This window comes from Anomaloglossus baeobatrachus, chromosome 5, assembly GCF_048569485.1.
Source record: "Anomaloglossus baeobatrachus isolate aAnoBae1 chromosome 5, aAnoBae1.hap1, whole genome shotgun sequence".
In the NCBI taxonomy this organism is placed as follows: domain Eukaryota; kingdom Metazoa; phylum Chordata; class Amphibia; order Anura; family Aromobatidae; genus Anomaloglossus; species Anomaloglossus baeobatrachus.
The window spans coordinates 462,757,525-462,775,373 of record NC_134357.1 but is presented as its reverse complement, the minus strand read 5'-3'; positions in this window follow the sequence as shown (position 1 = coordinate 462,775,373).

Genomic DNA, 17,849 nt, shown 5'->3' with positions numbered 1-17,849 from the left:
TAAACCAAACCCAAACAAAATATTTTTATTTTCAATATTTTGTTGCGAATCCTTTGGAGCCAATCACTGCCTTAAGTCTGGAACCCATGGACATCACCAAACGCTGGGTTTCCTCCTTCTTAATGCTTTGCCAGGCCTTTACAGCCGCAGCCTTCAGGTCTTGCTTGTTTGTGGGTCTTTCCGTCTTAAGTCTGGATTTGAGCAAGTGAAATGCATGCTCAATTGGGTTAAGATCTGGTGATTGACTTCGCCATTGCAGAATGTTCCACTTTTTTGCACTCATGAACTCCTGGGCAGCTTTGGCTGTATGCTTGGGGTCATTGTCCATCTGTACTATGAAGTGCCGTCCGATCAACTTTGCGGCATTTGGCTGAATCTGGGCTGAAAGTATATCCCGGTACACTTCAGAATTCATCCGGCTACTCTTGTCTGCTGTTATGTCATCAATAAACACAAGTGACCCAGTGCCATTGAAAGCCATGCATGCCCATGCCATCACGTTGCCTCCACCATGTTTTACAGAGGATGTGGTGTGCCTTGGATCATGTGCCGTTCCCTTTCTTCTCCAAACTTTTTTCTTTCCATCATTCTGGTACAGGTTGATCTTGGTCTCATCTGTCCATAGAATACTTTTCCAGAACTGAGATGGCTTCATGAGGTGTTTTTCTGCAAATTTAACTCTGGCCTGTCTATTTTTGGAATTGATGAATGGTTTGCATCTAGATGTGAACCCTTTGTATTTACTTTCATGGAGTCTTCTCTTTACTGTTGACTTAGAGACAGATACATCTACTTCACTGAGAGTGTTCTGGACTTCAGTTGATGTTGTGAACGGGTTCTTCTTCACCAAAGAAAGTATGCGGCGATCATCCACCACTGTTGTCATCCGTGGACGCCCAGGCCTTTTTGAGTTCCCAAGCTCACCAGTCAATTCCTTTTTTCTCAGAATGTACCCGACTGTTGATTTTGCTACTCCAAGCATGTCTGCTATCTCTCTGATGGATTTTTTCTTTTTTTTCAGCCTCAGGATGTTCTGCTTCCCCTCAATTGAGAGTTCCTTAGACCGCATGTTGTCTGGTCACAGCAACAGCTTCCAAATGCAAAACCACACACCTGTAATCAACCCCAGACCTTTTAACTACTTCATTGATTACAGGTTAACGAGGGAGACGCCTTCAGAGTTAATTGCAGCCCTTAGAGTCCCTTGTCCAATTACTTTTGGTCCCTTGAAAAAGAGGAGGCTATGCATTACAGAGCTATGATTCCTAAACCCTTTCTCCGATTTGGATGTGAAAACTCTCATATTGCAGCTGGGAGTGTGCACTTTCAGCCCATATTATATATATAATTGTATTTCTGAACATGTTTTTGTAAACAGCTAAAATAACAAAACTTGTGTCACTGTCCAAATATTTCTGGCCCTGACTGTATATGTCTTGTATATAGTAATATGGAGCATGCTGGTATAACCTGGGTATATTCTGTATAAAATTATATATAATTATATATGTACAGCTGGTATAAGTTATATGTCTTGTATATAGTAATATGGAGCATGCTGGTATAACCTGGGTATCTTCCGTATATACTGTATGTACACAGCTGGTATGTGTCATACACCTTCTTTTTTATATGTATAGATATATATAGATATATATACATACAGTATAAATATATATATATATATATATATATATATATATATATACATATATATACCTATATATATATAAATACATACTGTATATATGTATATATATACAGTATATATATATATACATATATATATATATATATATATATATATATATATATATATATAGTGATATGGACTGTGTTGGTATAACTTGGTATGACGTTGGATTTAGCTTTTATTTATATCTTATACAGCCCTAAAACATATTTTGGAGCAAAATAGAAGATGCTGTCTTATTTTTGGGGAAACAGGGTAAGAGTTAGTGAATTACCAGTGAAAAGAAAAAAAAGCTTGTATTCAAATATTCTTTGCCTTTTTTACACCAATCTTTCAGTTTTATTAACTTATGTTGTGATACATCTATAATTAGTTGTGTTCGCTCTGAGTTATTTGTGACCAGCAGCTCATTTATCAGGTTTTTTATTCCCAGAAACAATTTTTTTCTTGGTTGTCCCTCCCCGCCATTTAATGGACTTCTTGCCTTTGGTAATAGAAGGGACATCGGCAAAGGTGAGCCCGCTGCCTCTAAATTACTCTCTAATCACTTCAGCCGTGGTCTTATGACCCTTTTATCTAATTTCCTAATTGTTGATTTGGCCTTATGACCAAGAAGTCAAATATCACCAGTAATGGAAATGAAGAAAAAAGGCAGATTTCAAAAATGAAAAAAATAAAAAAATAAATAATAAAATGAGAACCTTTGGACAGCAAATATGTAAAAAAAAATTAAAAAAAGCTTACTTTAGACTTTGCCCACGCTGAAAACCTGCAGAATGAATAAAGAGAAAATCATTCATATGCAAAAAACAAAACATTAAAGAAGACTTCACATATGAGAGGCAGAAATGAAAGAATAAATTAGAGAAGGTTAAGATCCTCGTAGAGTTTTACTAACAAAGCTCGGGGGGATTCTGAAATTCTGTGTTCTTTTAATCAAACAGGGTAAGCGACCATAGAAAGTTGAGAAAAATTAGCATGAGGAATAGAAGCTTCACAGAACCAGGTCCCAAATATAGATCAAAGGAGCAGGTTCAGACTCTGATGGATGAGTGCGAAAATAATGTTTAGCAAGTCCTGGTGCTACGGTCACCATGTACCCCCCCATGTGTGGATTTTATCAATGGTTCATGGGGCAGACATTTCTTACAGATGTCACCAAATAGGTGATAATCCAGAAGTTATATCAAAGGGCATGGTGTGAAGACTTCATAGTTGACCTCATGGTTGACCTAATATTTTATAGATCTTGGCCATAGGACAAAATTTACCTGCATAGTTCATGATGTTCTAAGACTTTAATTTAACAAATGAAGAAACCTGTAGGTCCCATTGGGGAAGAAGACTGGTGAGAAATCATGGTTCTACCTATTCCCATCTTCCTTCTGATCACCCATCTTGACCACAATGATAAACCCGTTTTGCCAATAGGTGAGATCTACTGTACCTTCTGATATTTGGGCTTCCACAGTTTGTCGCAAGGACCAGACTATAGAGATTTGCAGAGAGATTCACAGAGGATCAAGTTTCAGTTTAATTTTGTTAACTTTCTGGTGTCACATAAGTTTTAAGACTGAAGGAGCATCACAGAATGGGCTAATGTCTTTTTGGGTGCCTGTGCAGGCCTTCACATACTGCCCTGAGGCTGTGACATCTGCAGGTTAATAGGGTTTGAATCCTGCCAGGCGCTGGCATATTGAAACCTGCTGCTGGGAGGAAATTAACCTTATTCCTCCAGGCAGCATTCTGCTTTCAGTCATGGGGGTGGTGCCAGTGTGGGTTTGGTCACCACTCTGTGTAAGGAAATTGGAGGCGGTAACTATGTCCCGCATACTGACTGACAGCTGCTGCTAATGCAGAGTGGCTGCCAGTCAGTACGGGGGGGGGCGTGGTTATAGTCACGGCTCTCCATCACAGAGCGGTGACTGAACAGCGCCGGCGCCGCCTCCATGACTGAAACCCAAACACTACCAGAAGGTTTAAAGTTCATTTCCTCCCAGCAGTGGGGTCCAATGTGCAAGCTCCAGGTAGGATTCAAACACTATTAACCTGTAGATTAACTCCATATTTGCAGGTTAATACACATGACAGGTTCGCTTTAAAGAGTAAACATCATTTTAATGATTATTTCATAAATCAACAACACACAAGAAAATAAGATACATTGCATAGTATCAGAGAAATCTTCCTTCACCTCCTGGATTGATCTTTCCCTCTCCATTTATGGGTAAAATCTATATTCAGTATGTACAGTACAGACTTTCCCATTTCTGAGATAGGAGATGACAGTTGATGCTCAGCACGTTCTATGGAGGGGGAGGAGCTAGAGGCCGACAAACATTACATAGAATGTTATGAGCACCAACTGTCATCTCCTATCTCAGTAATGGGAAAGCCTGTATTCACTGAAGACTGATTTTACCTGTGAATTGAAAATTTTAAGAATTAATAATCAGTTCAGGAGGAGAAAGCAGCAGATTTCTCTAATAAGATATATTACAAAGTTGCTTATTTTCACATATACTATTGATTTATGGGAAAATAAAATAATTAATGTAATACATTTCTAACTTTTATTTGTCACTATATCTGTAATACCTTATAACACTTGCCTATGTTTATCAAGCGCATTATAACTAATGACTTTCCATGTGCTGTGCACAAGCCATAAAGCTCCCCTCCCCCCAACATAAAGACCATCACTTATCATTTACAAAGCTAGACCTGGTGGGAGCTGTTAGTTATGTGTATGGATGGGAGCAGGGCGTGGATGCCCCCAGCAGGGTAATAATTGTCTCGGAGCCTCACACCGTGGACGCCGGCATCATCCTCAGCCGTTCACACATTAATAATAATTCCTTTTATTTTCTCTCGGAGGCAGATATGAAATATGTTTTCAATTTGCCCTAGTATCCTGTATATAGCGCACGTATCACAATGTGCGCACGGCATCCTCAGCGTTCATCATTAACAAACTGTCCTCTCTCTCCTGCATTAGACCAAAGCTAGCACATCAATCTGACCATTTCTAATGAGATATGGGATAATACTGCATGCCGTACATTCGCTGTCAGCCACTGGCTGATGGCTTTAGAATAAGAAACGATCCTTCATTAATTAACCTTCACTTTCTATGTAGATTCACTCATTGAGATGCAGGTAATTAAATCAAGGTCACCCCAAGGACTGACAAGAAAAAAAGAAAAAAAACAGCCGTGTCTTATGTAGTCGTAGTGCAGACGTTTTGGTGAAAAGAGGGAAATTCTGCAGAAGTGTCTCATTCTGTAACCCGCTGCAATGTCTTCCCTTTTATACTTCTATCATACAATGAGATGATGAGCAAGTGATGGCCTCCTCTGCGCCCTCATGTTTGCTGGGAACAAAGCCCCCATACATTACTATAGCGCTAATGAAAAGTTCCTGTATAAATAAATTAGGCGTCTCAAGTCCCATCATTTAGTAAAATATCTTGTGCGTCACAATTGGAACATTATAATATAGTGGATTCCAGAAACATTAATGTATTAAAGAGAATGTCCAATGAAAAAAAATATCCTGAAATGTGATTAAAATGGTGATACATGTTCTAATAGGGCTCTTTTATTCAAGGTGTGCTGATTTTCAAATATTCACTTGTGCCCTGGTTCTTGGCAGCTCCACTTTCAGCTTGCACTCAGCACAGAAGAGTGCTTCCACTATTGACACATCATTAATGCTGTATACTCGTGGACTTCACACATTGTCCTTGCCCCTTTGCCCCATGGACTTTGCCCCATGGACTCTGCCCCTTGCCCCGTGTCCCCAGGACCTGCACCCAAGCAGTGTTGTGCAAAAGAATGGGCTATCATTGACAAAGGGGGAGAAGGGAAATGGAAGATCCGAGGTATCTGTCGGGTAGAGGACTGCTGCATGATTCCATTATTACTGCCATGGACAGGCAGATGCATAGACTCTGGCTTAAGGCCCCAAGGTGTATGGACTTTTACTTGTTTTATGTTTTTATAGATGGTTCTGGCCGGGGACAACCAGATTTAAGCAGGGAGGTATGTAGGAGGGTGGCAGAGCCACATGCAATGTAAAGTGTATGGTTATGTAAAGTAAATGTGTTAATAATGTGTAATGAAGTGTATTAGTCAGAGAGTAAAGTGGGGAATGTTAAGTAGGTTGTAGTGTGAGGTAAATGTTTAGGATGTCATTTATAGGGAGTAATGTAAACTATTGCAATGTTATATAGATGGACTTTCTTAGTAATAGAAACAGAGATTGTTAAGTTCAACTCACTTGGGGAGGGGAAATTAATGTTGAGCAGAATAAGAGACTTCCTGGTTACAAGAGGGAGAATAGTTCAGGTAAGGCTCTCCCCAGCTGTAGAAGGGCCTAGGTGCCGGAGTCGGTCCTGAGAACTGAATGCCAATCCAGAAAGGTCAGGACCTTAAGGCTTATCCTGGCTGGGCTTGGTGAAGTGACCCAGGTTTGATGTGTAGGGGAGTTGGACTGAGGAAGATGAGATGATTCTGGGATACCAAACACCCATGCGAACCACTCTGAGGTTATTGACGGAGAAAGGAGAGGCTGCCCCTGCTTATACAGCAGCCTGGGAATGGTGAAGCTCTCGCTGCACCCATAGTAGCAATTTCTAAATGGAAGGAGGGCTGCCACTGCATTTATATGGTAGTCCTAAAGGAAGGAATACCCCTGTCAGAATTGAAGAATGTTGAACAACTTATCTGCTATGCAACCGATAACTGAAAGTAAAGACTATTTTGTTATAGAGAACCTGGCTTGGCGTGAACTCTGTCTGGCAGCCCCTGCAGGTGTGAGCGTAGACATGGACAGTGTCCAGTTGTGAGCGTAGAGATGGACAGTGTCCTCCAGGAGCAAGTAAATGCTATGCACCCTACACAGAGATGCACCTACAACCAGGGGACCATTGACAAGGGAGTGTGGCACCTAAATGGACTGGCGCCCTTCCTCCGTTAATTACACACGAGGTGCGTATAAGCTTTTTTTATTTTAATGGGGCCAAACAAGGAGAATAACAAGCATCCTAATAATAAACATCCTCTTTAGTAGGACTTTTTCAGCACAAAATGACTGATCAAATCAAGCAGAGGCGCCCATTGTACTCTTCTCCTAGACCAAACAGATCGGTGCACTTTCCCACCTACATGTTTTCCATATCCACTTTGCTTTGGCTCTGTCATGGCGACTCCAGGCTCTATTCACATTGTAGAGTCTGGCAGGCAACCTGATGCATCTTAGTTGCTCAGCCGGAGTCGGGTGTAGACTGTTTTGTGTTCTTTGCTCTTGGGTTTATCAGGAGTTAATTCCTGCTGGCTGGTGAATGGTTGCTTGGGTCACAGGTTAATGACATCCTATCACAGCCGCCCCTGCCATTTAAAAGATGGTGAAACCCAGCCTCACATGCCAAAGATAGCTCTAGCTTTGCACCAGCATTATAGGTCTTTGTGCATGGTAACCCAATTGTTGGTGAACAGTTGCATGCTTTTTGGTGTGCTGTGGAAATATTCTTGTTGTTTGTTTATTTCTTCCCTGTACTTTATTTCTCCCTGAGCACTTATTGTCGTTTCCCCTGTGTGTGCTTGCAGTGAGTTTGGGTTTTTCCCCTGTCTGTCAGTATTTGTCGGATTCTTTATCCTGGTCCCAGTTCTCCCCGGGCTACATAGGAGTCAGGGTCACGTTGGCGGTCTATATTATATTATGACCGAAACGTATGATTGATCAATGAAGTGTTGGGTATTTAGCATCATTTTGGAGTGCCTAGCTTAATTATATTGTTCTACAGGGTCACATTGGCAGTCCAGGCCTGGCTATCATTAAGCTTACCCCTGGAATCATTATGTGTCGCCCAGGGTTATGGGGTACTCGGTCCCGGGCCGTAGATGTATGGAGATGCTGTGTCACGGTTGTATAATAGCAGATGCCCGGTTCTGTGACCCTGGGGACGCTTTTTAAAAGGTGTATATACAGGGAAATGAAAGAGTTTGTATTGTGACGCCACTTGCGGGTTGCGGTTATCGTGATGGAACTGCTGCTGCACAGTATTACCTCTGAGGCTGATGGTGGTGGCAGCCGAGATGGTAGGCCCTCCGCAAGCAGGGCTGGCCCCAGGGAATGGATGGAGGGGTCCATTGCATAAAGAAGGGAGACCACACAGTTGGGATGCAGTGCAACTTCTGTTTACTCACTGTCAGATGGAATGGTGGCCTCGAGGACGGCTGGTTCAGACCCCTGGTCCCTTTTGTCCCAGTGCTGGTGTTGTGACCTGGTAGTCTCTTTCCCCGACACCTCTCACTTGTGGTTGGGAGCCCGTAGCCTGGAGTGTGTGTGGATCCCTTACTGTCTTTTGGCAGTCTCTTGAAGGTCCCCTCACTGTGCAGGTGTTTGTCAAGTTGTATGAAGCTGTCGCCAGACCTAGGGCCCTGTGCCCCGTCTGTGCTGTGGTTCCAGAGGTACCTGGCTGTACGGTCCCTGGCAACCACTCTCCTTACTACATGGGTCACCGTTACACGACCCCGTCTGGAGACACATCCGTCCCCTTCCACTGTCACTACGGAACTACGGAACTCCCCTCTTGAGTGTCTGTCTGTGTCTGTTTTATCCCCTCCCACCGGGCTGCCTTCTAGTGGACTGGACTGGCTCCACCTCTAGGCGGCCATCCATTGGGTTCCGGACTAGTCAGTCACCTCTAATGGTTAGTGGCAAACTGGGGATGTTATGTGTGTTGTTGGTACTGGCACTGGGTTTCCAGGTTCCTGGGGGTAGGCCCTGCATCTTAGTCAGGATGCAGTACCTAGTAATGCCCTGAGGGGTTCAGGGGCGCTACAAATACTTATGTAAATCCTGTCTCAACTATTGGCGTATCGGGTGCCAAGAAGCAAAAAGAGTCAATACAATAATGGAATAGCTTCGGCACATCGAAGCTATTCCATTATTATACCCCTGGAATCAGGGACAGGTTAGGGCCTCCTAGCCTGAGGGCCAGTCTAGGTGTACATACCCTTGGTTACTGTGTCATACCCATGACAGGCTCCTGTAAAGCCAGAGCTGTCAATCAAGAAATTGGAGGGCGAGGTAGATGCAAAACAAGTGGAAAGGTGCACTGAACTGTTTGAAAGCCTGTGCTTGGTTTGGACAGTCATTCTCTCCTGACAATGGGGAGATAAGGTATGCACACCAGTGACTATGGAAGGGGAATACATGGAATAGCAGAAACTGCTGTGTGAATACTGTCATGAAAAATTCAATAGCTATGTGTAAGAATGAAATGTGAAAAATGGAACCTGCATTACTGCCATGAATATATGAATAAAGAGAAATTTAGCTACTGAATTGATCAATGCAGAAGAGCCCCAACACTACGCCAAAGTATTTCTCTACGTTGGGGTCCCTAGCTTGTGTGTGTCCTCTCATGCAGTTAAAAAACTTACCGTGTATGGGAAGCTGAGACCCAGGCTATATATGCGTATAATGTGGATTGGCAATAGGTGTGTATGGGGAGGGTTCACAAACAAAAAACTACTAACATTAAGGAATAACGTTTGGAACTCCATTCTATGTCTGAACTGGGTGCAAAAAACCTAAAAAACATCACTATGGGGAGATAAGGTATGCACACCAGTGACTATGGAAGGGGAATACATGGAATAGCAGAAACTGCTGTGTGAATACTGTCATGAAAAATTCAATAGCTATGTGTAAGAATGAAATGTGAAAAATGGAACCTGCATTACTGCCATGAATATATGAATAAAGAGAAATTTAGCTACTGAATTGATCAATGCAGAAGAGCCCCAACACTACGCCAAAGTATTTCTCTACGTTGGGGTCCCTAGCTTGTGTGTGTCCTCTCATGCAGTTAAAAAACTTACCGTGTATGGGAAGCTGAGACCCAGGCTATATATGCGTATAATGTGGATTGGCAATAGGTGTGTATGGGGAGGGTTCACAAACAAAAAACTACTAACATTAAGGAATAACGTTTGGAACTCCATTCTATGTCTGAACTGGGTGCAAAAAACCTAAAAAACATCACTATGGGGAGATAAGGTATGCACACCAGTGACTATGGAAGGGGAATACATGGAATAGCATGACCATTGAGGAAGGATTCTCCAGTCGTGCTGTATGTGTGTTACCCACCAATACCATCTGTAAATAATACACGAACTGCATGTGACTTGGTTTAAAATTGGCCACAGCAGCCTTTATTACCTATTATTTACATACTAACACAAGGGGGCGCCGTCCAACGGGCGACCCCAACAAATAACAATAGGTAACACAGTAACCAATACAGTAAATATACAACCCTGAGTAGGCCCAGTCCAGGAACCACTTCTCACCCCAGTATCCCTGGCCGCAACACACCGACCCAGAGATGAGGTATTAATCACCTACGGATTAACCCTCCAACTTTGCAGAACCCCGTGCCTGCAACATCCCGGAACCTGGAGCCACCATACCAAGATGGTGTCTCTCTGTCCAGTTACCATTGCCTTCAACCGCCTCTGGACCAGACCTACCCCCCGCTGCTGTGACAAAGAAACAACCCAGACAAAATTCCCCTCGGTATTAAACACAAGGGAGGGTGGGCGGGGATCGTTCCATATCCGGAAGTCAAGAGAGAGGGGGTAAGTCAAAGTCCTTTACTTACACCCCTCAACTGTCCCACCTCTTCCTCCAGGGAACTCCTCCTACCCACCAATCCCTCTATTCTGCCTTATAAACAAACCATTCCTGTTTCCATTAACCCCATCACTCCTTCCCTTCCCTCTAGTCATGTCGCCCCTCCACCCTATGGGTTCCATGGCTTTCTTGACCATTGAGGAAGGATTCTCCAGTCGTGCTGTATGTGTGTTACCCACCAATACCATCTGTAAATAATACACGAACTGCATGTGACTTGGTTTAAAATTGGCCACAGCAGCCTTTATTACCTATTATTTACATACTAACACAAGGGGGCGCCGTCCAACGGGCGACCCCAACAAATAACAATAGGTAACACAGTAACCAATACAGTAAATATACAACCCTGAGTAGGCCCAGTCCAGGAACCACTTCTCACCCCAGTATCCCTGGCCGCAACACACCGACCCAGAGATGAGGTATTAATCACCTACGGATTAACCCTCCAACTTTGCAGAACCCCGTGCCTGCAACATCCCGGAACCTGGAGCCACCATACCAAGATGGTGTCTCTCTGTCCAGTTACCATTGCCTTCAACCGCCTCTGGACCAGACCTACCCCCCGCCACAGGACAGGGCACGTGACTCCTTACGTGGCCTGGACCCGCCACACACCAAAAGCTTGTACCACACCTCCACGCAATCCCAGCGTCCACAAACAGCACCAAGAACGTTAAGATGCACCCCCATCGCATCACCAAAACCACCAGTTCAGCGCCACCAACTTTAGGCGCCGCCCCCCAATAAAGGCTCGATTGATACTGCCTACCGCACAAGCCACACGCCATTCCAAACCGGTCACACTATCAAAAACTACCCCACGATTAAGCCCGGGTATGTCTTCCACAATGCAACAAACCAACAAATTTTTTTTTTTTTTTTTTTTAAAACATTCATAAATAACTTCTCGAGATACCTAATCGCTGCCTCCCACTCACTGGACCAGTACCATCGACCCGTCCAGACCCCACTGGCAAAATTTGGGCGAGCCTCAGACCGTCGAGGCCCCGAGAACCAACGAATGCCCAAATATCCAAATGAGGCACACCCTCACCACAAAACCCAGAGGTTATAAACCCACAGATAACCCCAACCTGTTACGCCAACCCATTCCACTCCCAAAAGACTCAAACGCCCCCATTGGCCTTAACCCGATAACAACTGAGGCCAACGTAACACCGAAACAAGAGGACTCCCACCTCCCAATACTTCTCACCACCCCTTTTCTGAGCCCACCGAGGGGCCTCCGTGGAAGCCCAATCCAGAAGGAAGACGACCCGTAGTATTCCGGGCGCCCACCCCCGCCACCTGCAATCCAGTCTGCAGCGCTGCCACAAAATGGTACCTTAACAAACGCGACACAATAATGATCCTGGGCGTCCTCACAACATAAATTCCGCACCCGGGACCGCGTATAACAACACCAACCTTCACCACCCGCCTAATCTGATTCGGTGAGCGACAAAGCCGGCGCTCAACCCACTGCACCACCTCGGACACATCCTCCAACATCCAACCTCCGCTCCTAACCGTAGATGGGCTGACCAACCCCACAATCTCAAAGCCTCCCAAAAGGCTAACACAAACCGTTTTGGACAAGGGAAACAAAACCTGCTCGTGCTCAGATGAACATAGCCACCACAAATCACTCACCAAACGCTTCCACAAAACAACGGAGACGAACCCTTGTATCCCGCTGCCTCACACCCTTACGACCAAACCCTTCAAGGCCTGCCGCGCACTAAGATCCTGCGAAAACATCTCTCCACATCTAATCCTCAACAAGACAGCCACAGCCGCCACCCTCTGCTCCACTGCTGACGCCGGCCTAGCAGCCTGAAAACCGTTAATCACCACTGCCAACACCCCCACCAAATACTCCACCGGGCCTTCCTCACACATTGTCCCAAACAACGTTATCCGCGCCACCCACACTTCTGGATATCAGCCCCAAATAACCTCAGTCACTGGGCACCGAGCCGCTCCCCAACACAGCCACACCAGACTCCACAAGCCCTCAGGACACACCGTGCCCACCTCGTCTGTTACGCGGCCTCAACTCCCGAGACCTGCAGAACTGGAAGGAAACAAAGCAGCTGCTATTCCCTTGGCGAACCCCAGTACTGGTTGCGCCACGCATACCATTTTTTTTTTTTTTTTTTTCTTTTTTAAACGCATACAATTGCGAAACCAACTGTCGCAAGTACGCCACCCTTGGCCCCAGGATTAGCAAACCAACTATTAATCGAATTCTCCACCAACTGATAGTCAGAATGACAGCACACCTTCCTCTTGGAAAAACTGCCAACCTCCCCAACCCGACTACTACCACCGATTGGAAGCGCTACCCCACAATGCCCAACCAGAAAACCAACTGGACCCGCTGCATCCGAGTACCGCAGCTACGTTCCATCAGGCACTACCTTACCCAGCCACAATCCGCGGCCACTAAATCGCCGTAAGAAAAAACCTCCTACACCATCAGATCGTCATTGATCTCCTTCGTGACCACACACAAATGATCCGATGGCTGCACCCTTGGCGCAGCCATCGCCAGCCGTCCAGCAGACACGCCCCCCAGCGGCGTAACTCTGCACCCGTGGTTCGACCGCCCCTGCAAAGACTGCACCGCCTGAAACCGCACCGTCTTAGCTGACCTAACTGCCTCTATCGCAGCCCATAGGACCACACCATTACCCACGAATCCTACCTCTCTGACCATAACATCAAACTTTATCCCCCACAAACTGTATCACTGGCGTTGGACCCTCAGTCTTCGCCTGCGCCAACAGGCCCAAAAGAGTATCCACCACCATCTGCAATGAAACAAACAACCTCAACGAATCATCAACCCGCCAACCCGATGTAAAGAGAATGAACCTATAATGAATAAGAGGTGTAAGCTGGGACACACCACGCACAAACCACTCCACAAAGAAATAACCGCCCCCAATGGAACATAAAATGGGACAAAACCCATTAGCCCCCACCGATCAGCATAATAATAACTCCCCTCCCCACCGCAGCACCAGAACTGCTAGCTAGCAGGGTGGACCAGTAACAACCTAAATGCCGCCTCCAAATCCACCTTTGCCATCAATGCTCCACGGCTCACCGCCTTTACCAAATCCCACCCTCTGTCCAACGACACATAATAAACCGCCGACAATTCTGGAGCCAAGCAGGCATACACCGATGACTCCTCCAGATAAGATACGTTTTGAACAAGCCGAAATATATACATCTATATACAGCTCATTTCCGGCACTACCCACCAACAGAGAAACCCAATCATGACAAGGAGGGCCCCGAATGGCCCACCCATCCTGCCCAAAGCCACGTCCTGACCCCTCTTTCCACTGACAACCACCAGGTGTCCCCTCGCCCAGCACAAACTTCCAATAAGGAGGCAAAGATCCACCAATATAAATAGAAAGACGCAGAATTACTATGTTCCTTACCACAACCCAACACGTATGCTTAAGACAACCGTCCGCGCCAAATCTGCACCACCCATCATTCTATTCCCCCCAAAAAACCCTCATCGACCGTGTCGCCGGGGTTCCACGCCCCGAACAGCCAACTACCCCCCAAAAGGGGGGGGGCTGACTAGGAGCCGCCATCCACTGCAGCCATAAGGATGTGCCCGTATGCTCCTACCGCATACTGGCACGCAACACCTTCCCTTGCTGAAATTACACGGCGTACTGAAGCCAGACTAAACCGCCATATGACCTAAACAAGCCACCCCAAATGGATCCATATAACCGAACCATGCCGAACCAATTACCCAATTCCTTCCCCCGATACCCTTGCCAAAAACGCAAATGCCCGCAGCCACGTTGCAAATGTACGAGGGGTGAGCCTCCACCGGCGCTCCCCTCCCTCTACTTATCCTTCCTGGAATCACTTGGCTTAACCTAATCCAGGTGAAACTGTTCCAGGGGGAGCAGCGAAACTATTGCTACACGTTCCCCCATTCAAATCTTATCCCTCACATCCTCCAGCAAGTGAGCCCCCCCCCAGCGGGCCTTTGAAGCACCCATAACTCTCACACTTGACCACTGTCAGCCCAATGCACCACCTCATCCCCCTCTTCGCTCCTCACCACTCACTCTGTCACAGCCCTTGCCGCCTCTGCCCGAAAATGCTCCCCTGCCGCCTCATGCGCCCTCACTCTGCCTGCCGCACCTGCGCCTATTACCCACCGTTCCCGTCCATGCCGCCGGCGGTGCATGCGCACTCTCCACAACCGTATACACCACTGCAGTAAACCCCATACCTTGTCAAAACACAAACCCACTTGGCGCTGCCGTGTCCGCAGCCGCCCCCCCCACCAACTGCGCCCCAACCCTGCCGAATCCACGGCCGTCTCACCCGACCGCGACCCGGCGTATCCCGGAATAAAAGTCACGCCATCCAGACGTCTGATTCTTCCGTCGCTGCTTCCTCCTCCTCCTCGCTGGAGCCGACCGCCTCTGGCTCATGTAATGCAGACGCCGCCGAAGCGCTGCCACCACCACGGCCGTCCTCCTGGTACGCCGCGTGGGCACCATCCTCCAAGCTCCATCTTCTGTCCCGCGGCGACAACCCCGGAAACCATCCTGACCCACGGGCTGCCACCGCGGGCCTCATCTTCTGGCCCGACCCCCCCTGCTGCCTGCAAGGACAGGGGGGTACCTGTGGCCCGACCTGCTGCCAGCAGACTCCCATCCAGAGCCGCCAGCCTCCTGCCCACCTGGGCCCAGAAGGCATCCGTCCGCCGGGTCCTCGCCCCCCTGGGGGAGACCGCCGCTGCCGGGAGCTGCACGCCTGCTCTGGGTGACCAGGCGGGGACCGCAGGGTCCCCGCCGTCACCCCCACGTACCGACGCCTCCCGGGCATCCGTCGCACCAGGCTCGCCTGCCCTGGTGCCGGACCCCTTGCTGGCTGCAGCCCCCCGGCCACCCCCCCTCCACCCACGGGGGAAGGGGGGTAACGCTGGCCTCCGTCCTCGCCGGGCGCTCTCCTGGCCAGGAGCCGCCGCATCCAGCCCTCCTGGGCCCCATGAAAGCCTCTGTCCGCTGGGCCCTCCCCCTCCTGGGGGAGACCGCCGCGGCCGGGAGCTGCAACCTGATCTGGGTGACCAAGCAGAAACCGCAGGGCCCCTGCCGTCACCCCCACTCACCGACGCCTCCTGGGCACCCGTCGCCCCAGGCCCGCCTGCCCTGGTGCCGGACCCACCACTGGCTGCAGCTCCGCGGCCCCCCCCACCGTCCGCGAGGGGTAAAGCTGGCCTCTGTCACCGCCGGGCACTCTCCCCGTCCGGGAGCCGCCGCATCCAGCAATCCAGGCCGCGGCTCGGACCGGAAATAGGCCGCAGACAAGCCACGCCCCCCTCCCGGCTGCCGCGGCCCGGACGGAGATTCCTCCCGCGGCCGGAGCAGCAGCTGAGTACTGCCCTGCCCACGTCCTACCGCGGAGGGTCCCCGAAGGGGCTCTCACATCTCCTCCTCGCTCCCCCCGCACACGGCAAGTACCTGAGATATGAGGGAGGGGGGACGCCGCCCGCAGCTGACAGGGGAGCGAGGGGAAAGTGCCAACAGGTTAACCCCCAGCAGCCAAGGCGTGGGACCGCGCTGCCAGGGGCCCGTGCACTGCCATGATGAATTCGCTGGTCCCGGGTAGCAGCCATCCTGTCGCACGTCCGGATCGTTCCATATCCGGAAGTCTGGTGATGTGAGGGGCTGGGGAACCTCCATTATGACGTCCTTGTACAGATCTTTGTGTCCTTCTAAATACTCCCACTCCTCCATGGAGAAATAGAAGGTGACGTCCTGACACCTTATAGGAACCTCTCCAGTCAGATCGTTCCATATCCGGAAGTCAAGAGAGAGGGGGTAAGTCAAAGTCCTTTACTTACACCCCTCAACTGTCCCACCTCTTCCTCCAGGGAACTCCTCCTACCCACCAATCCCTCTATTCTGCCTTATAAACAAACCATTCCTGTTTCCATTAACCCCATCACTCCTTCCCTTCCCTCTAGTCATGTCGCCCCTCCACCCTATGGGTTCCATGGCTTTCTGAAACTGCTGTGTGAATACTGACATAAAAAATTCAATAGCTACATGTAAGGATGAAATGTGAAAAATGGAATCTGCATTACTGCCATGAATATATGAATAAAGAGAAATTTAGCTACTTTCATGTCAGTATTCACACAGCAGTTTCTGCTATTCCATGTATTCCCCTTCCATAGTCACTGGTGTGCATACCTTATCTCCCCATAGTGATGTTTTTTAGGTTTTTTGCACCCAGTTCAGACATAGAATGGAGTTCCAAACGTTATTCCTTAAATTCTCTCCTGACAGACTCCCTTTAATTGGTACACCAGTAGAAAAATATATGGAATTTTGGTCAGGTTGTATACAGTATATTCTGCTCACTAAAACCATAAAGCATGTGTCTTGTGTCTGTAATAAATTTGGCCTAATCGGCCCCTGGAGCCTCGAATCGAGGGCTCTAAGCCTGAGACGTCCATGACAGGCAATATCTGGATTATTTCCCAGATTGAACAGGAAGAGCAGAACAATCATGGTCGGCTCCTATTTCCTCTCTGTGTTTGTCTGTTTACACTTTTCCCTGAAAATCCTCGCAGCTCAGATGAGCCTGAACACGGCTCTAAATATTTCAGGCTTCTGCCAAAAGTGTTCGAGCTTAATTAGATTATGATATTTCAAAGCTCGCCCAGTTGTTGTAATTTGTTTATGATACAGAGCTGCTCTTTGATCATGCAAGCTCATTTTTATGGAAACCATGTTAGCGAGCGCAGGATAAGAAATTAAGTGCATTGAGTTTGTGGTAGGAAAATACAGGAAATTAAGCACTTCTTAAAACGAGCTTATAAATAATAAATTGGGCCATGTCTAGCTCAGGAAGATTTAAGAAAATATTTTGTCTTTTACATCAGCCCAAGTTCATAAGTATGCAGATTAACCTATATTATTTCCTCTGATGTCTTATCGCTGGGTATATTATTAAACTTACACTAGAAGTATAATCAATAGGACACCTTCCTATCCTTAAGTAATGTAGACTGGCTGAGGGGTTGCCTATTAAGCCTGGAGTTGTGTTTATTAGTCTTGTTAGGTCTTCTGTACACGGCGGAGATACAAGGAGTTTCAGTGGCTGTGTACTGCTTTAGGCACCCTGTGTGCCGCTGCGTGTTTTCTCCATATGGCGTCTGATGGAACATGACACACAACGAGCCTCCGCCTGAAATCAGCAGTATACGGTGGTAGAAGCAGTCTCTTTAGAAGTCTATATAAGCTAATTTACTTTATAGAGTAGGTTGTATCGAGCTTGTATATACTCGTGCTTCCTATATGTGTGTAAGGGTAGGGTTACGTAGCATTTTTGTCTTATGTTTGGAATATGCTTCAGGTGTCACACTAGGTATGGGGAA